The 16,855-nt window shown below is 53.3% G+C and overlaps 1 pseudogene; it reads right to left on the reverse strand.

Moving 5' to 3' along the window:
* Positions 1–3,040: 3,040 nt before the first annotated feature.
* Positions 3,041–12,422, reverse strand: LOC113879584 (annotated as a pseudogene).
* Between the last annotated feature and the right edge of the window lie 4,433 nt (positions 12,423–16,855).

Genomic DNA, 16,855 nt, shown 5'->3' on the forward strand with positions numbered 1-16,855 from the left:
TTATTGTTATGGGGTACACCTATTATGGGGTGGTGTCCCCTCCATTTTTGATACCCAAGGAGCCTCCCTGTGCATGTGCAGATGGGGAAGTTTTCCTTGACCTCAGGAGTGGTCATCTTATCTCTTTACTTCAACAAAGTTCAGCTTCTACCACTAGCTTTGTCCTTGGAGTGTCTGGGTGAGAACAAAGCTTCAATTTTACTCCACTTGACAAATACCAGCTGTCCAGCCCAGGGGCACATCTATTTCCTACCTCAGTATCTGAGGTTGGGAAAAACATCCTCTCCTCCCTATACATGCCCGCTGGCACAAGTGAAAAGTAACCAACTGTGAAGGAGCAGCTGAGACAGTGAGTGGGAGTCAGGAGAGAGAGACGTGGAACCCCAGGGCAGCAGGAGAGGCCATGCATGTGCTGGGAGGGCCCAGAGGCAGTGTGCCATGAACATCTGAGTACATGCCTCTGTGTCTTCCACATAGATCTGTGTAAGTATTTAAAGGTAAGTTGGCACTCCCCACCTGCCCTCTCTCCCTCCTGCTTCATGTTGGTTACTGCAATCCCGGCTCCTCTTTCCACGTGAGGGTGAAAGGATGGAGGATCCTGAGTACATCATCCCTAGACTTCAATCAGATCCATATCCATCAGTTTCTGAATCTTCTGTGCCATGACAATATTCTTGAATGTTCACTTAGTGCCTCCTGCATTGGCAGGCGGGTTCTTTACCACTAGCACCGCCTAAATGTACTTCTTTAATGCTATTGAAGGATTATTGTTCAGTCACTCGGTCATGTCCGGCTCTTTGCGACCCCACGGACTGTAGCACGCCAGACTTCCTGTCCTTCCCCATCTCCCAGAGCTTGCTCAAACTCATGTCCATTGAGTCAGTGATGCCATCCAACCATCTCATCCTCTGTCGTCCCCTTCTCTTCCTGCCTTCAATCTTTCCCAGCATCAGGGTCTTTTCCAAGGACCCTTTCATCAGGTGGCAAAAGTATTGGAGCTTCAGCTTCAGCATCAATACTTCCAATGAATATTCAGGGTGGATTGAAGCATAGTTGATTTAAAATGCTGTGTTAACTTCTTATGTACAATAAAGTGACTCAGTTATACATATGTTACCAACCAGAGTTCTTGGTCTCCTTAATCAATAGAAATTGATCAGAGGCCAGACAAGAAATTCAGGCAAGGCTTTACTGGGGCCCCTGCTGTAGCAGGGAGGAGCGAGAACAAGTAACAGATTCCCTTGCTTTCTCACTCACTGGGGAGTGGGCAAGCTGGTTCCTTATATGAGGTGAGGGTGGGGTGTGTCCAAGGGTGGCTTAGGTGGATTACCCACCCTTTAGGTGGTGGTGTGTGCAGGGGGCATGCACAGTACCCTGCTTTTGCTCCTGAGCCCCTACTTTTTCCCCCAGCTCTTCAGAATTGGCAGTTGGTCTTTTTGTGTCTTGTTGAGAATTTGCCCCAACAGGGCATGCAAACTTGCTAAAAATAAGTATTTTTAGTCCCCATAGTTTCCTTGTATCTTGTTGCTCTGGGAGATGTTTGTTCAGGTGCAAGCATTGTAGCAAGGGTCCCAGGTCTTAGGGCCGTCTCACCTGTGTGTGTGTGTGTGTGTGTGTGTGTGTGTGTGTGTGTGTGTGTGTGTGTGTGCTTTCCTGTGCTTTTCCATTATGGTTTGTCGCAGGGTATTGAATATAGTTCCCTGTGTGATACAGTAGGACCTTGTTGTTTATCCATCTTATATATAAGAGTTTGCCTCTGCTAACCCACACCGCCAGTCCTTCCCTCACCTACCTTTTGGCAACCAAAAGTCTGTTCTCTGTATCTGTGAGTCTGTTTTTGTTTCACAGATATATTGATTTATATCATATATTAGATTCCACATACTGTTTTTGTTCAATTGCTCAGTCGTGTCCAACTCTTTGCAACCCCATGGACTGCAGCACGCCGGCCTTCCCTGTCCTTCCCCATCTCCCAGATCTTGCTCAAACTCATGTCCATTGAGTCAGTGATGCCATCCAACCATCTCATCCTCTGTTGTCCCCCTCTCCTCCTGCCTTCAATCTTTCCCAGCATCAGGGTCTTTTCTAATGAGTCAGCTTTTCACATCAGGTGGCCAAAGTATTGGAGCCTCAGCTTCAGCATCAGTCCTTCTAATGAATATTCAAGATTCATTTCCTTTAGGATTGACTGGTTTGATCTCCTTATAGTCCAAGGGACTCTCAAGAGTCTTCTCTAACACCACAGTTCAAAAGCATCAATTCTTCAGCACTCAGCCTATTTATGGCTCGACTTTCACATCCATACATGACTACTGGAAAAACCGTTGCTTTGACTATATGGGCCTTTGTTGGCAAAGTAATATCTCTGCTTTTTAATATGTTGTCTAGGTTTACCATAAGTGATATCATATGGTATTTGTCTTTCTCTTTCTGACTGACTTTGCTTAGCGTGATCATCTGTAGGTCCATCCATGTTGCTGTAAGTGGCATTTTTTGATGACTGATTAAAATTTCATTATATGTATTATATATATAATATACACACACACACACACACACGTGCGCGCATGCGCACACATAAACCACATCTCTATCCATTCATCTGCTGATGGACATTTAGGTTGTTTCCATGTCTTGGCTATTGGGAACAGTTCTGCTTATGAACATAGGGGTATGTCTGTCCTTTTTCTTTTTTTTGGACATGCTGTGTGGCATGTGAGGTTGTAGTTCCCTGACCAGAGATCAAACCTGTGGCCCCTGCAGTGGAAGCATGGAGTCCTAACCACTGGACCACCAGGGAATTCCTATGCATGTATCTTTTCTAATTATAGTTTTTTCAGGGTATATGGCCAGGAGTGGGCTTGCTGGGTCATATGGCAACTCTTTTTTGTTTTGTTTTTTGAGGAACCTCCATAGTGTCTCCCACTGTAAATTGTAGCTGCACCAATTTACATTCCTAGAGGCACTTCTGCATCTGTCCCAGGATGAGGCAGGGCCCCTTGTCATCTGCTGCACCTTCAGGCGGCCATGGCCCCTCACCTCACACCTTCAGGCTGTCATGTCAGTTGTCCTGGGCCATCACGTAGCATTGGTAACCATATATCACCTCCTTTATGATTGGAGTCCAGGTATGGTGCCTTCTGGTTGGACATTTGTGACCTGTCTGTAGTCTTTCATCACTTCGAGGGCAACTACTTTCCATGGAAAACCCTTGATGAAGGTTGGTTCTGGCTGAATACAGTCTTCACAGTTCTTGAGTACCACCTAAAACCACAGGAGTTTGCTATAGCGGGCTGGATCACTGTACAATTTGTACACTGTACAGTCACTGTACAATCTGGCATTGTTTGGGTTCTGTTTGATGGATTCTGTCTAAATGCTTCCTGGGGTGGGGAGAGTCCCTGTCCTGAAAACATTCATTGCCTTTGTTCTTCTCCTCTGAAGCCAACTCAGAGCGTATGGAGGCTCTTGCTCCTTCAGGATTTTCTCTTTCTGTTGGCACTCTTTTTTAATTGGAGTATAATTGCTTTACAATGCTGTGTTAGTTTCTGCTGTACAACATTGTGAATCACCCATGTGTTTACATGTATCCCCTCCCCCCAAGCCTCCCTCCCACCCCACTCCCCATTCCACCCGTCTAGATTATCACAGAGCACCGAGCTGAGTAGTATTGACATGTATACCCCTACCATATGTAAACTAGCTAGTGGGAAGCTGCTGGATAGCAGAGGGAGCTCAGTTCAGTGCTCGGTTGACATGTTTGGAGCACACCTGGGATTCAGTGCTCTGCTGGAGACTTATAAAAATGGACGGCGTCCTTGTACTTTTCTTCTTCGAAATAAGAGTTGCCAATTCGAGCATAAGCTCTGGCCATCTGTTGATAGTCCTTCTGGCCCACTTCAGTGGTCTTCTCACAAAGCTCCTGGCATTCACCGTAGTCACCCTTTGCAAAGAACATGACTGCTTGATTGGTCACATAAACCATGTTGGTGGAGTCCAGGCCCATGGCTCTGTCATGGAGCTTCAAGGCTGTGTCAAAACCTTTCTCGTTATCATCCCCTGGTTCTTTGTCTTTCAGTGCCTGCTTCTTCTCTGGAAAAATCTTCTTCCTTTGGCTCCGGCTTGGTCTGCTTTTGGGGAGGAGGTGATGGTGCAGGTGTCACAACGTCCTCCTCCTCAGGCATCCTGCCCACACTGACTCTGAGGAGGACGCTGAGAGTAGAGTAGTCATGATCAGGGATTTTGAAGTTTTGTGTCTAGGTTCAATGGCTTGTTTCATAGTTGCTCTGTTAGTTCCTGGTAGGTAGGGTTAGTGAGCTGTGTCCTTGTCCTGGGATCACTCTCCAGCTCCCAGGACAGAATGAGTGTATTGAAAGGGTTCATGCATTTCTTCTCTGCCAACCAAGCCTCCATGGTCTGTAAACCTTCTTTGAGCTGAGGAATGTTTGCCTTATGTTTTAAACCCGCCTCAGAGGTTTGCTTGGCTTCTTCAAATTCATTTGAGAACTCAAGAGTCTCTAGTTTTCACGAATAGCCCTTGCCCCAGTCAGGCTTGAAGTTGAGAGTTTTGCAGCCATCCTCTGAGGGGCTTTCTATTGTCTGCTGCTTTCATTAATTCTTGGTTTGTGTTTTCTTGTCTCCTTCTGGGCCTCATTGCTTTAGCTGTGTGCCAAACATTTTAAAAACAGTAGCTTGTAAAATGTTTTGAGGATTAAGATAATGTTATCTTCCACCAGAGACAATTTCATTTTCCTATCCCAGGGCCTGAATTCAAGAGCAATTCAAGATAATTGTAATCCAATTTTATGAATTGAGACTGAAAACTGGGCTGCAGTTTATGTGAGATTTGGCTTACTTCCAGATCACCCTTACTCCCAAGATACAGCCGTCTATAGCCATCCAGAGTTCCATACCAATGGTCTGTAGGTTTATAAGAACATACGCACACCCTACCCCAAACTTTGGCAGGTCCTGGACTTCAACCTTTGTCTCTATAGTAACCTAGAAGCTCTTCAAAGTACTGATCAGCTTCTCAGCCACCTTTTTAGAATCGACAAACACCCCCATGGGAAATGCAGCTCCAAATGCTGAACCGTTTTCATCTCGTACTTGTATCTTGGTCTAGGAATTCTTCACTGTTGAGTTGACTCTCTGATGCCTTCATGCAGATTTCTATTTCTCTGCAGCCAGTGTTTTTATTAAAGGTAGACATTGTGCTGGTTTTCCAATTTTTTCCTTGGTTAATGGGATTCCCTTGTGGTTCGGCCGGTAAAGAATCCGCCTGCAATGGGGGAGACCTGGGTTCAATCCCTGGGTTTGGAAGATCACCTGGAGAAGAGAAAGGCTACCCACTCCAATATTCTGGCCTAGAGAATGCCATGGACTCTATAGTCCATGGGATCACAAAGAGTCGGACACGACTGAGCAACTTTCACTTCACTTCAATCGGCGGTTCATAGTACCTACCCCTTGAGTCAGGAGCAAAAGCATGGAGTTGGAAATGTACCTGGAAAGAATGAGTGTTCCCACTTAGCCCAAGTGGAGGGTGCTTGTTGGGGAGACATGGCGAAGTATGAAGAAAGCAAAATCATAAAGGGCTAAGAGCGCCTAAAAGTGTGGGTTGCCTGGAAGGGATGTGTGCCCCCAAAGACTGCCCACTGCTCCCACTGAGTGAGCTCTGTTCATGTCAGCTGAGTCGGGTGCTGCCAAGTCAGAGAAGGAAGGCCAGGCATAGTTTCTACCCAATACAGGTGTAAAGTCAGGGCTAGGGCAGTGAAAAATAGAAAGCCCCAAATAACAGTGGCTTGAATAACATAGACATCTATTTCCCTCTCATACCCAAACAAGTTTGGAGGTAGATAGTCCACAACTGGTCAGGTGACTTCACAAGGATGTCTAGGACCTTCCTGTTTGCTTCACCATTTGACATTTACAGTCTCTACTTCATGGTTCAAGAGCTTGAGTTTCACATTTCAGTCGGCAAGAAGGAGAATGACGAAGAGTAACACTTTTTCCTGTCGAGGACATCCCTCATGGTGCTCTGCAGTCCATGGGGTTGCAAAGAGTTGGACTGAGCGACTGAACTGAAATCATGGTGCTCTTATCCTATTGGCCGGAACCAGATCACATGGTCACACCTACTGCAAGTGAGGCTGGGATATGTAGTCTTTATTCCGGACCACTGCATCCCAGCTAAGAATAAGGGATAGTTGGGAATTTCCCTGGCAGTCCAGTGGTTAGGACTCTGTGCTTCCAATGAGGGGGTGCAGGTTCAATCCCTGGTTGGGGAGCTAAGACCCCACATCCCATGCAGTATGAAAAAAGAAGAACAAGAAGAAGAGATAGTAATGAAAAATAGGAGAAGTATTCGGGGACAACTAGCGGTCTCTGCTAGTGCCCTCCCCTTTCCTATCCTGTCCAGTCCCTCTCCTCCAGGAAGCCTTCCCTGATATCTCCAGTACTTACTAAGCCCCATTTCCTTTGCTGCACAGTTCAGAGAATCTGACCACTGTAAGGAAATTTTGAATAAAAAAAATTACTAGATGTTTCCAGTGGAAAACTATGCGTTGCTTTGATTAAAACCATTCTTCTGAAACTATATATATATATATATATAATTTTTTTACAATCTTTTTTTTACAATCTTATGTTGAGGATGACTGATAGCAATGCAAAATAATTGTTTATAATCAAGCAAATAAAAAGTTTTACAAGTATTTATAAATCTATTTAAACATTTCTTTATTCCATATAAATTAAGGCTTCTTTGAATTCTCCCCTGAACTGGTCATAATGCCTGCCTGGTTCCCTCATTAATACTGAGTTAAACACAATCTCTAACATGTTCATTTTTCCATCTGCATGAGAGCCATGATTTTCCTTTCATTCAACTTTCAACACCACACACAGCCTGACTTGGTAAGCGGGGGAATCCAGCCAGAGGTTCCAGCAGGAGAGAGGCCAATCTGGGTAGAAAAACCCAGGAAAAATGGCATTAGGTATCAGACCCCTGACCCTCCTTAGAGGATGTACCTTTGGAGATAAAGGGCAGGTCTGGGGCCAGGTTTCCTACTTGGGCACTGTCATTGCCCGGGGCTGAAGGACAGGTAGCGGGTGAGGCAGAGACTGGGGAGAGGCAGGCCAGAGGCAGGAAGGCAGTCAGTTGACCTGATTCAGCTGGGATTTCTGCTTGTCACTTGCTCCTGACAGGGCCTCACAGAGTGATTCTGACCCTGTCAACATGCTTGGAATGGGTGGGTTGACACCCTGGGTACCTGAGTGATGTGATGATGGGCAGAGCTGTAAACTGAGACCCTGGGGGAGCCTGGGCTGGGCCCCAGAGGGAGCTGGGGAAGTGGGGGCTCTGGAAAGTGTCTGGACGGCGGGGAGGGGTCTACCCTTCCTCCTGTGCATGAACTGAGTTAGCTGTAGAGCTTTGCTAAGGCTGTTCTCTCGGCCTAGAACACCGTCCCTGGAAGCACAATGGAGTGGAAGGTGCCACTTCTCTCACACCGCTTCTCCTGTCCCTTCCCAGAGCTAGCACGTGGCCACCTCAGCAGCCATGGGCAGGGGTGGGAGTGGAGAGAAGCATGGGCTGCCGCTGGTCTGGGGAGTGGGCCAGGATGAACGTCAGCCAGGCAGGAGAGCCAGAGGCTCATGGAGAATTGAGAATTCAGCAGAGGATGCAGAGGGCCCTGCCTTCCCCTACTCTTCTCCCTGTTCCTCCCATGAGCCTCCTGTTCTGTCCTGGTCAAGTGGCCAGAGCCCTCAACCATGAAAGCAGCCCTTCTCTAAGGAGCAAAGTAACGGGGGATTAAGGTCTGGATGGGCAGGCACCTGCCAAGGGGCACATGAGTCATATAAGCTGGTCCCCACCCCACCCCACCCCCACTCCTCTACTAGAGGATTGGGAGCCCGGAAGAGACAGCCAGGAAGGGAGGACCAGCTTCATACCCACCTTTGAAGCCAGAGAGGCCTTACCTCCGGAAGGCACAGAGGCAAAGCTGAGCATCCACCGGCCCCACTCCCGGTGTGTCTAGGCAAATGTCTGCCCGGTCAGTCCTGGGAGGACCTGTCCTGTTTCTCCTCTTGGGATCCCCCTCTCACTCACTGCTTTATAGATCTCCAGGACTCTTTGGGTCTCCATACACCCTCTCTTTTGGTGCTGGACTAGGGTCATGGGATGACCGCCAGTGTAGCCCTCCTCCTGCCCCAGGAAGCCACTGCCCCAGTGATCACAGAGAGAGAGGGCTCCCCTCTTTACTCAGCTGTGTTAGGGAGCAGGGCATGGAGAGGGAGCAGAGCTCTTACACAGAACAGCAGACTATATAACTGGGCTAGACTGTGGTCCTCTCAGGGCTGTGGAGCTGGGAGGAGGGGAGGTCCTGATGGAGGGGCCTGAGCTGGCCCATGAGAAGAGGAATATTACCCAACACTTGGCTCCGGATCCTGCCCCAGAGGTTGTGAATCTTCTAAAAGTTTTTATTGAAATCCTTGATCTAGGGTTAAGATTCCCGCTCATTTTATTTCAAGGAGGAAGACAGGTTATTTCAGGTGTTGGGATGGCCTTCCTACTGAAGTGCAGGGGAAGAGTGGAGACAGCCCAGGTCTAGCTCAGCTCAAGTGCAAGTCCCAGCACCGATGCGGACACAGATTGAGCCTCATTCCCATGCATATCCTAAACCCTGATCCTAGACATAGACCTGAGCCCCAGTCCCTAGTTCTTGATTGAACTTTCTCTGAGATTGGTCTCGATCAGCAGGGGCTTGATGGAGAGAGAGAGCATGTCCTCATCTCCCACCTCTGGAGCCTAAGCCCATAGCCTTGCCCAGTGACGTGGAGTGGACCTCAGGCACGTTTCTGTCCCTCACCCCTCTTCTGTCCCTGGGAGCTCACGTTTTGACCTCACTGTTAAGCCAGTCTCAGTGCTGAAAGAGTCCAGTCCAGCCTAGCCTGGGGTGTGAGTGGCCTTTACTCTTGGACCAGAGCCATCAGAAACCAAACCTTCCTGGTCCTGAGGGTGCCTGGGAAAGGGGCGGCCCTGCCCATCTAGGTAGAGTTTGGGATTGCTGCGTTCACCATCTCCTTTGTGGAACACTGACATCTCCCGAGACAGAGGCTTCCTGGCATCACCAGGTAAGACCTGGGCATCCTGGGTGCACAGGCAAGGGAGATGGAATGGGGGTGCCGGAGTGGGTGATGGGGTCATGGGCCAGAATTTAGACCTGTGGAAGGGCAGGGGGGAGAAAGGGGGCAATGAAACTAGGCCTGGAGGCAGTTGTCGTCAAAGAACAAAGCCTGCCCTTAGGAGGACATCCACCCCAGAGCCTGGGGGGTCTGGACCCTTAACGTCTTCACGCAGAAGGGGCTGGGTGCAGATGGCTGTCTCTGGGTATGTGGACAGAATAGCTTGGGTTTACAAAGCAGTTGAGCTGTGGTTGAACGGCAGGAAAAGGGCTGGGCTGGGGCGTTTGCCTGATCCTGGGATGATATATGTGTTAGGGTGATGTTGGGTCATGGGGGAATTTTTCCCTTAGAAAGGGGAAGGGGTGCATTCAGGAAGGAGTTGCTGGGTGGTGGCTAGAGGCAGGCAAGGAGGGCGGGAGTTTCTGGTCTGATTTCCTGTTCTGAAGGGTTCTAGGGATTCTCTTCCCTTGAGGGGTTTCTGCGGCCTGCCTGTCCTGAGTGACCTGGGACAGGTCTTGGACCCTCCTGGAGGTCACATACAAGCCAGGAGCCTGGTAGGAGAGGCTTTGAAAGAGCTGAGAACCTCCTACGGCTGCCAGGTGTAGGGAGAGTTGTGGAGCATGGTCTGGGCCCCAGGCCTAACTGGCTCCCATGAAGGCAGCAGACCCCTGCCCTTCCTGCCCTCAGTAGCTCAAAGCTTCTTAGGGCCACCCTCTTCCTTCTCCTCCTGTGTCTTCGGGGGCGAGGGGAGGAAGGAGGCGGTGAGAGGAAAGCAGGACTGACCACAGCAAGGACCAATAGGAGGCTCTGGGTCTGCCTAGAATGCCGGGTCTGCAGGGGAACCTGGGGAGAACCCTTGACCTAAAGCCCACCCACCTCCACATTCAACATCCCCAGTCCAGGCCTCTGGCCAGGATTCCACGTGGGCCCAGTGTAGGGGGCATGATGGGGACTATTCTCTGATCTGCTCTCCTCCAGACTCCCCTCCTAGCCTGATGGGGTGGGAGCTGGGGCAGGGAACGGGCATCACTGCCCTCCACCAGGTCCCATCCCACATGGACACTTGCAGGGCTCCCACCACAGTTACTACCTCCACCACCATCACGAGTCTGCCATGACTGCCACTGTCGCCACAGCCACCCCCACCCCACCATCAGCACCACTAATACCCCTCCTACCCCTACCCAGATCATCTCCATCACTGAGACCCTCACCACCTCCATGAAGACCACCCCACCCCTAGACCGGACAGAACTTTTCACTCTTCTTCAATAGATTGTCAAGCCTATAACCTCTCAGGCTGTGGGGCTGGCACACAAAGTCCCCATTCAACAGAGCCTGCCGCCCAAGGGGAGAAGGGCTTTGCTGGAGGACACAGGGACTTGCGCCTGAGCTGCAGAGCAGGACTGTGGAAGGAGGCCAGGCAGACGCAGCTCAGGGCATAGCTGGAGGCGTCGGCTGACCAGAGCTCACGGCTGGGCCGCACTTCTTTCCTGAAGGGACATCTGGAGGGAATCTTCCACCTGCCTCCTCCCATCTGGTTCTGGGCTTGGCAGCCTGAGCAGGAGCCTTCAGCATGGCTGGGCAGTGGCTTCCATCTGCTGGGATTCTCCTGGCTGGTAAGTGGGGGTGTGGCCCAGGGGGGCCCATCCCAGACCCCGCCAGCTCACTTCGGGGACTCCCATGGCTCCCACATCAGGGCTAACCTTCCTTATCTTCATGTCAGCCTGGCTTTGTCAGCTCAAAGGATCCCCTCCTCAGTCCCCCAGGCTTGGGTCTCCCCAAGGGCACTCAGTGTCACTCACTGGGGAAACGTGGCGTTGGGCTGGCCCCATGGGGCTCAGTGCGCCCCAGCATTATGGCTTTCAGAGATGGGGCCCTCCCCATCCCTCACCCCTTTCAGCCCTCAAGCATCCTGGGTTCTGGAAATGTGACGAGGTGATTGCCTCGTTCCCTTGCTGGACGCTGAACAGCACTTGTCAGCCCCCTCCAGTAGCCTGGGTCTCACCAGAAAGGACTTTCCTTGGGACAGGGTCCTGCTACAGGGTGGAAGAAAAGAGTGGGACCCTTGAGGTATACCCTCTTATCCTCACAGTCCCCCTTTCTGGTGGCAGGGCAGGGTTGCCTTGTCTCTGGTGGGCTTGGATCAGAGAGGGGAAAAGTCTCTGGAGGTAGACCAGTGGTTCGGGGCAGAGCCAGGGCCAGGGTTTGGGTCTCCTCGGGTCCCCTGAAGCAGGGAGGTGGCAGGGAGAGCAGGCACCTGAGACTGTGGGCCAGTTCCCAGCCCACCAAGCGGCTGATAGAAAAGGGCTCTCCTGGTTTGCAGCTGTCCTGGTGGTCTCGGCTCCTGCCCTGCCCCTTCCTCCTGCTCACGAAGACCTGGGCCCATCTCCCTGGACCTCTGGCACATCTGCTTTGCAAGGTGGCAGCAAGAAGATACTCCTCTCATCATTAAACCACTTGGTGCCAGTCCCTGCAGGGGTCTCTCCCTCAGTCGAGAGGTCAGGGGAGGCTCCTAGCAGGAGGGCAAGAGGCCTTTTCCCAGAGGCCCCCGGGGACCAGCAAGGTCTCCTAGGCTTCCTCCTGGACTCGCAGCTCCTCCCGAACCAGACTGCCCCTTTGGGACCCTCTGGCACCCCAGGAGGCGCCACACACAGAGCAGCTCTATCCGCAGTAGCTGAGCCTGCAGCCTACGGCGCCCCCAAGTCCCAGCCAGTGTCCCATGTGGCTGCACCTGGAGATGGAGAGGAGATCTTGGTCCCTGGGTCTCCAGAGAGCGCTGCCACATCACCACTGCAGGCTTCTCCCCAACCGCAGTCCCAGCCTGTGAGCAGGCACCTCTTCAACCCCAAGGTCTGGACACCATCTGCATCAGGGCCCAGCAACTTCAGGCCAGGGAACGCCCCACTTCTGACGTTGGCTCCAAGGGCCCCAGAGAAGGCCGTGTCCTCAGCACCCCAGGGCCCACTTGCGTTTGCATCGATCAGTCACATGTTGGCTGCGACAGAGCTGCTTCCTCCTGTAGCAACAGTGCGGTCAGTGCTGGACACGGCTTCTGCAGCCCTCACGGTGGTCTCGGGCTCCCCTAGAAATGGTCTGGAGTCCAGTCTGGGCCTGGGTCCTTCAGTGTCGCCGTTGCTCTCAACAGTACCCTCTTCACAGTTGTCATCAGCATTACCGCCACCATCATACCCACTTACATCTCCGTCACCCACATTGGCATCACTGTCCCCCATCGTGGGCCCAGGTTCCCCCTTCACCGCCAGAGCCAGAACCTCCCAGGACACTTCTGCATCTGTGCTCCCCCACACAACCGCAGGCCGTCTCGTCAATGTTTCCAGCTTTCCACCTGCCCAGCCACCTCCGGCGGTTACAGGGATGGCTGCTCTTCAGTGGACAGTCCAGCCTAGGCCATTGGTCCCTGCTAGCCCAGCCTCCTTGGCCACCCTCTCCCTCAGATGTGCCCTTGGCCTTCCTGCTGGCTGTCCCAGAGTCCCAGGAGCTGTGGCCTCCCCCCAGTCGCCTTCCCTGTCTCATCCCCGCCAGACTGTCTCATTGCAGGACTCGAGATCCTCCTCCCCACGACCCAGCCGTGTGACTCACTTTGTGACCTTTAGGATCACCAATGAAGCCTTAGTGGTGGCACTTGGGAACCCTTCCTCTCCAGAGTACCAGCTGCTGCGTGACAACATCCGACATCAGGTGTGGGCTTCTTCCTTCATCTCAGGAGTGCTGACCCCAGCCCACCCAACCTCGCTAGCCTCTGAGCACACAGGCCTGTCTCTATTCTGTTTTGGCTCCTGCTATTCCTCCACTACCCTGGCCCTTGGAGGGGCCTCCCCCCACAACTCAGACCCTGGCCCCACGGAGCTGGCATCTCTCCCTCTGTTGGCTCCCTTCCCCACACTGTCCCATCCCAGCTTGCCTCTCCCTGTGAACCACAGCTCCATGCGGGCAGCTGGGCCCAGGGTGGGGTGCCCATGGGGGCTCTGGAAGCATGGAGTGAGTGAAACCCGCCCTGGGCTTCTCGTCAGTGTGGGGAGGAACATGTGGGGTGCACAGTGGGAGCCCAAGAGGTAGAAAGCTGACCCTGTCCTGTGAGAGGCTCCAGCAGGAAGCGGAGCCAGGCAGAGACTCTTGCAGAGACGGAGTGTGGGGAACTCTAACAGGATAAGCAGAAGACTGGATTAGATAGCTGGGGTCAGGGGGGTGCCCAGAGAACACCTTTCTGAGGAAGGAGAATTTTAACTGGGATGGACAGAAGGCTAAGCCAGATGAAATGAGCAAACGTTTCCTAGACAGAGGAAACGGATGTGTGAGGACCTTGGGGTGGAAAGGTGGGTAGAGGCTGAGGTCCAGGGTCACAGGTGAGAGGCTGTCTGGAGAAGACTTGAGGCCCGGGCTGGGCGGGGGGGAATTAGGAGGGGCTGCCGCCTGCAGGGTGGTGGCTGCGGGCATACAGGCTAATCGGATTGGAGAGCCATTTTCAGTAAAACTGCAGTGAAGGAAAGGCCTGGGAAGGCTGTGTGTTTGCTGGATAGCTGAGGGTACCCTGCGGTTCTCAGTAAAGGGTGGTGGGCAAGTGGTCTCTGGTAGCCATGCGGGGAAGTCTTGGGTGGCCCCGGGCTATCCAGGTGGACAGTGAGGCCACTGCAGGGCCCGGACCAGAGATAATGAGGGGGAGCTGGCGCTGTGGAGAAGGGGGCGCCGTGAGGGCCCTCACCTGGCTCTGTCTGCCCCTAGCTCCAGTCCCTGTATCATGAGGCCTTCTCCAGCTTTGAAGGCATCGGCGTCCTGCAATTCAGGTGAGTGAGTCTCTCAGGGTCCGCCACCCGTCTGCCAGGCGGTCTGCACCTTCTCAGGCCACATGTGTACCCGGCCAGGCTGCCCTGCCCTGCCCTGCCCCACCACAGCGCCTTGAGGGCCAGAAAAGCCCTCAGTGGGCAGGCAGGAGGCCCACATCTGGCTGCACCTCTGGCTGTGTAAACTTAGGGGACCTCTTGCCTGCTCTGAGCTCCAATTCCAGCTGCAGGATTGTGGCAGGGGTGCCAGGTTTTGCCTGAATCTGGTAGATAAGGCAGAGGACTTCCCTGGGCCAAGAGCCCTTAAATGACATGCCTGTGTGCTAAGTCACTTCCGTCATGTCTGGCTCTGTGGAACCCTGTGGACTGTAACTCACCAGGCTCCTCTGTCCATGGGACTCTCCAGGCAACAATACTGGAGTGGGTTGCCATGCCCTCCTCCAGGGGATCTTCGCAACCCAGAGACTGAACCCACGTCTCTTACATCTACCTGCATTGGCAGGTGGGTTCTTTACCACTAGCACCACATGGGAAATTAAATGACATGTAAGCAGGTGCAAATTCTCTGGGGTGGGGGGGTGGGGCTCTCTGGTTCTGAGCCTCTGAGGATGCTGTGGGAGTCCTAAAGCCAGATTTGGTCAGCAGATGCCAGTCCTGAAATCTTATAGAAAAGGTTGAGAAAGTCCAAATCATCAAGCCCCATATGAGTTGTGAGCTCAGTGTGGACCTGGATGGAAGCTTGGTTATACTTAGTGACGGGAAGTTCACCACCACTATCTTTCCTTGACCCAAGTTGGTTAGAAAGTTTCCCCTGTGAACTGAAATCAGTCTCTGGATTCCCTGCCCTGGGTCTGAACAGAGGCTTTGTCTTCCCAAACCCAGGAGGGCACAGCACAAAACGGGTACTCTGGGGAAGGATGAAGGAAGTCTGGGTCCTGAGGCTGCTTGTTTTCAGATCTTTCCCCACAAACTCCTTCAACCCCGTGCTCAGGCCAGGCTGCTTCCTTGGGATGTGGCCACATGGCCCACCTCCCACAGGCTTACAGAGATTCCTCAGGCCTGTCACCTCCCTCTCTCCCGACCCCCTGCTCCTTGTGATACCACCGAAGATGTTTTTCTCAGCCTGACTCAGGCTGACTTCCTGCTTGCTCACAGCGGCTCTTTCCCTGGGCGGGATTCCCAGTGTTCCCATCAGAGCCAGTTTGTTGGGCTGTTCAAGGGGACTGGCTTTCCCAAGCACCTGCTGTGTGCTCTCCTGGCTGCACCATTAGTCCCCACGCAGCCCTGCTGAAAGGAATCATTATCCCTACTTTAGCCAGGAGCTCAGCTGAGGCCCAGAGGGGTGATGTCACACAGCAACCCGGTCCACAGCTCCCTCCTTCCTCAGGACCCTGGTCCTGTGCACCAGCCGGGTCTTCATCCGTCCCCCAGGGGTCTCCCTGTCCCGCCTGGACCCCTGGTAAGGAGGAGTCTGTCCACAGGCCCAACTCCGCAGCTGTGAATGCCTCCCTTGTGTTTGGGGGCCACATCCCGGGCCCCTCTGCCCGTGAAGTCCTCTGGACCCTGCACCACTCAGTGAAGGCCGCAGGGCAGATGCTGGGGAACCTGTCCTTGGATGAGAGCAGCCTCGCCTCGGATGGTGAGTCTCTGCCCACCCCTCTTCCCCCACCCCTCCTTGGTGCCCATGGACAGATGGGGGTGCTCCTTAGGTGTACCCCCTTTCCCAACCATGAGGCAGGGGGTGGTGGGTCAGGAGGCTCCCAGGGCCTCCTGAACTCCTAGCCATGGCTCTCAGGGTCCAACCTGACTGACCTGGCCCTGGAGACCCTCAGCGTCCATCTCACAGCCATGGAGCCCTTCCATCCCCTGCTCCTCCTGCCCGGCTCTGCCCCCTTTGTCCTACTGGAAAAGAAGATCCTCCCACAGGTGAGGTGGCCTCTGGCCTGTCCTCCAAGGTCTGGGACTCACTTTGCCTTCCTTGACTGCAGGCCTCTGTGGCTTGGGGGTGAGGGGTGGGGCAGCCCCAGCCATGGCCCTATGGGAGGAGGCAGGCATGAAGGGCACACAGCCCTACCCACTGGGCCCCAGTTTGAGGGATGACATTCTGCCTGGCACTGGGGAGGTTGTCTGGGGCAGGCAACAGGTCATCTCAGGGGGTTATGGTCAGGCTCTGTAACCAGACACCCCTACCCAGGGCCAGCACTAGTGTGAGTGAGGGAGGCACCCAGAATGCAAGGTTTAAGGAGCTGCTCAGTCACCTCACCCCAGTCCTGCCCCTCCCCACCCCATGCTGAGTCTCGGGAGAGAGCTCCAGGCCCACTCTGACTTCCAAGACTCCCCACAGGTCACAGCTGTGGTGGCAGAATTCTATTCAGCGCATCCCCAGGAGGGCCCCCTGCTCCTCTTCAGGTGGGTGGGGCTCTCCCCCTGCAGCCCAGCCTACCTTCCTCCTCTCCTGGGGGCCGCCCTGGGGCAGAGGGGGCTGTGAGCCAGGCCATGGGAGCTGTGGGCTCAGGGGCCACCAGGGGAGGGCTTTGTCCTGGGTAGCCCCAACTGGCCCTGTAAAGCTCTGCCTTAGGAGGCAGGGAGCCCTAAGCCTGAGGATGTGCTGGGGTGGGAGGCTGGATGCCTGCTTCTAGAAACACGTGCTGGCCAAGCCTGTAACCCTTGCACTCCCTCCTCGTACTTGCCCTAGTAACGCGGACCAGTGGGTGGGCGTTTACATCGAATACAAGTTTCAGACCCCCATAGGTACCCACCTCCCTGGCTTGGCCAATTTCCTGGCCCAGAACATAATGGATCCTGCTGTCCAGAAATCCAGCATCATGGCCAATGGTGAGTCAGGGCCAACAGTGAGTCAGGGCTGG

Source organism: Bos indicus x Bos taurus, chromosome 21 (genome assembly GCF_003369695.1).
Source record: "Bos indicus x Bos taurus breed Angus x Brahman F1 hybrid chromosome 21, Bos_hybrid_MaternalHap_v2.0, whole genome shotgun sequence".
Taxonomy (NCBI): domain Eukaryota; kingdom Metazoa; phylum Chordata; class Mammalia; order Artiodactyla; family Bovidae; genus Bos; species Bos indicus x Bos taurus.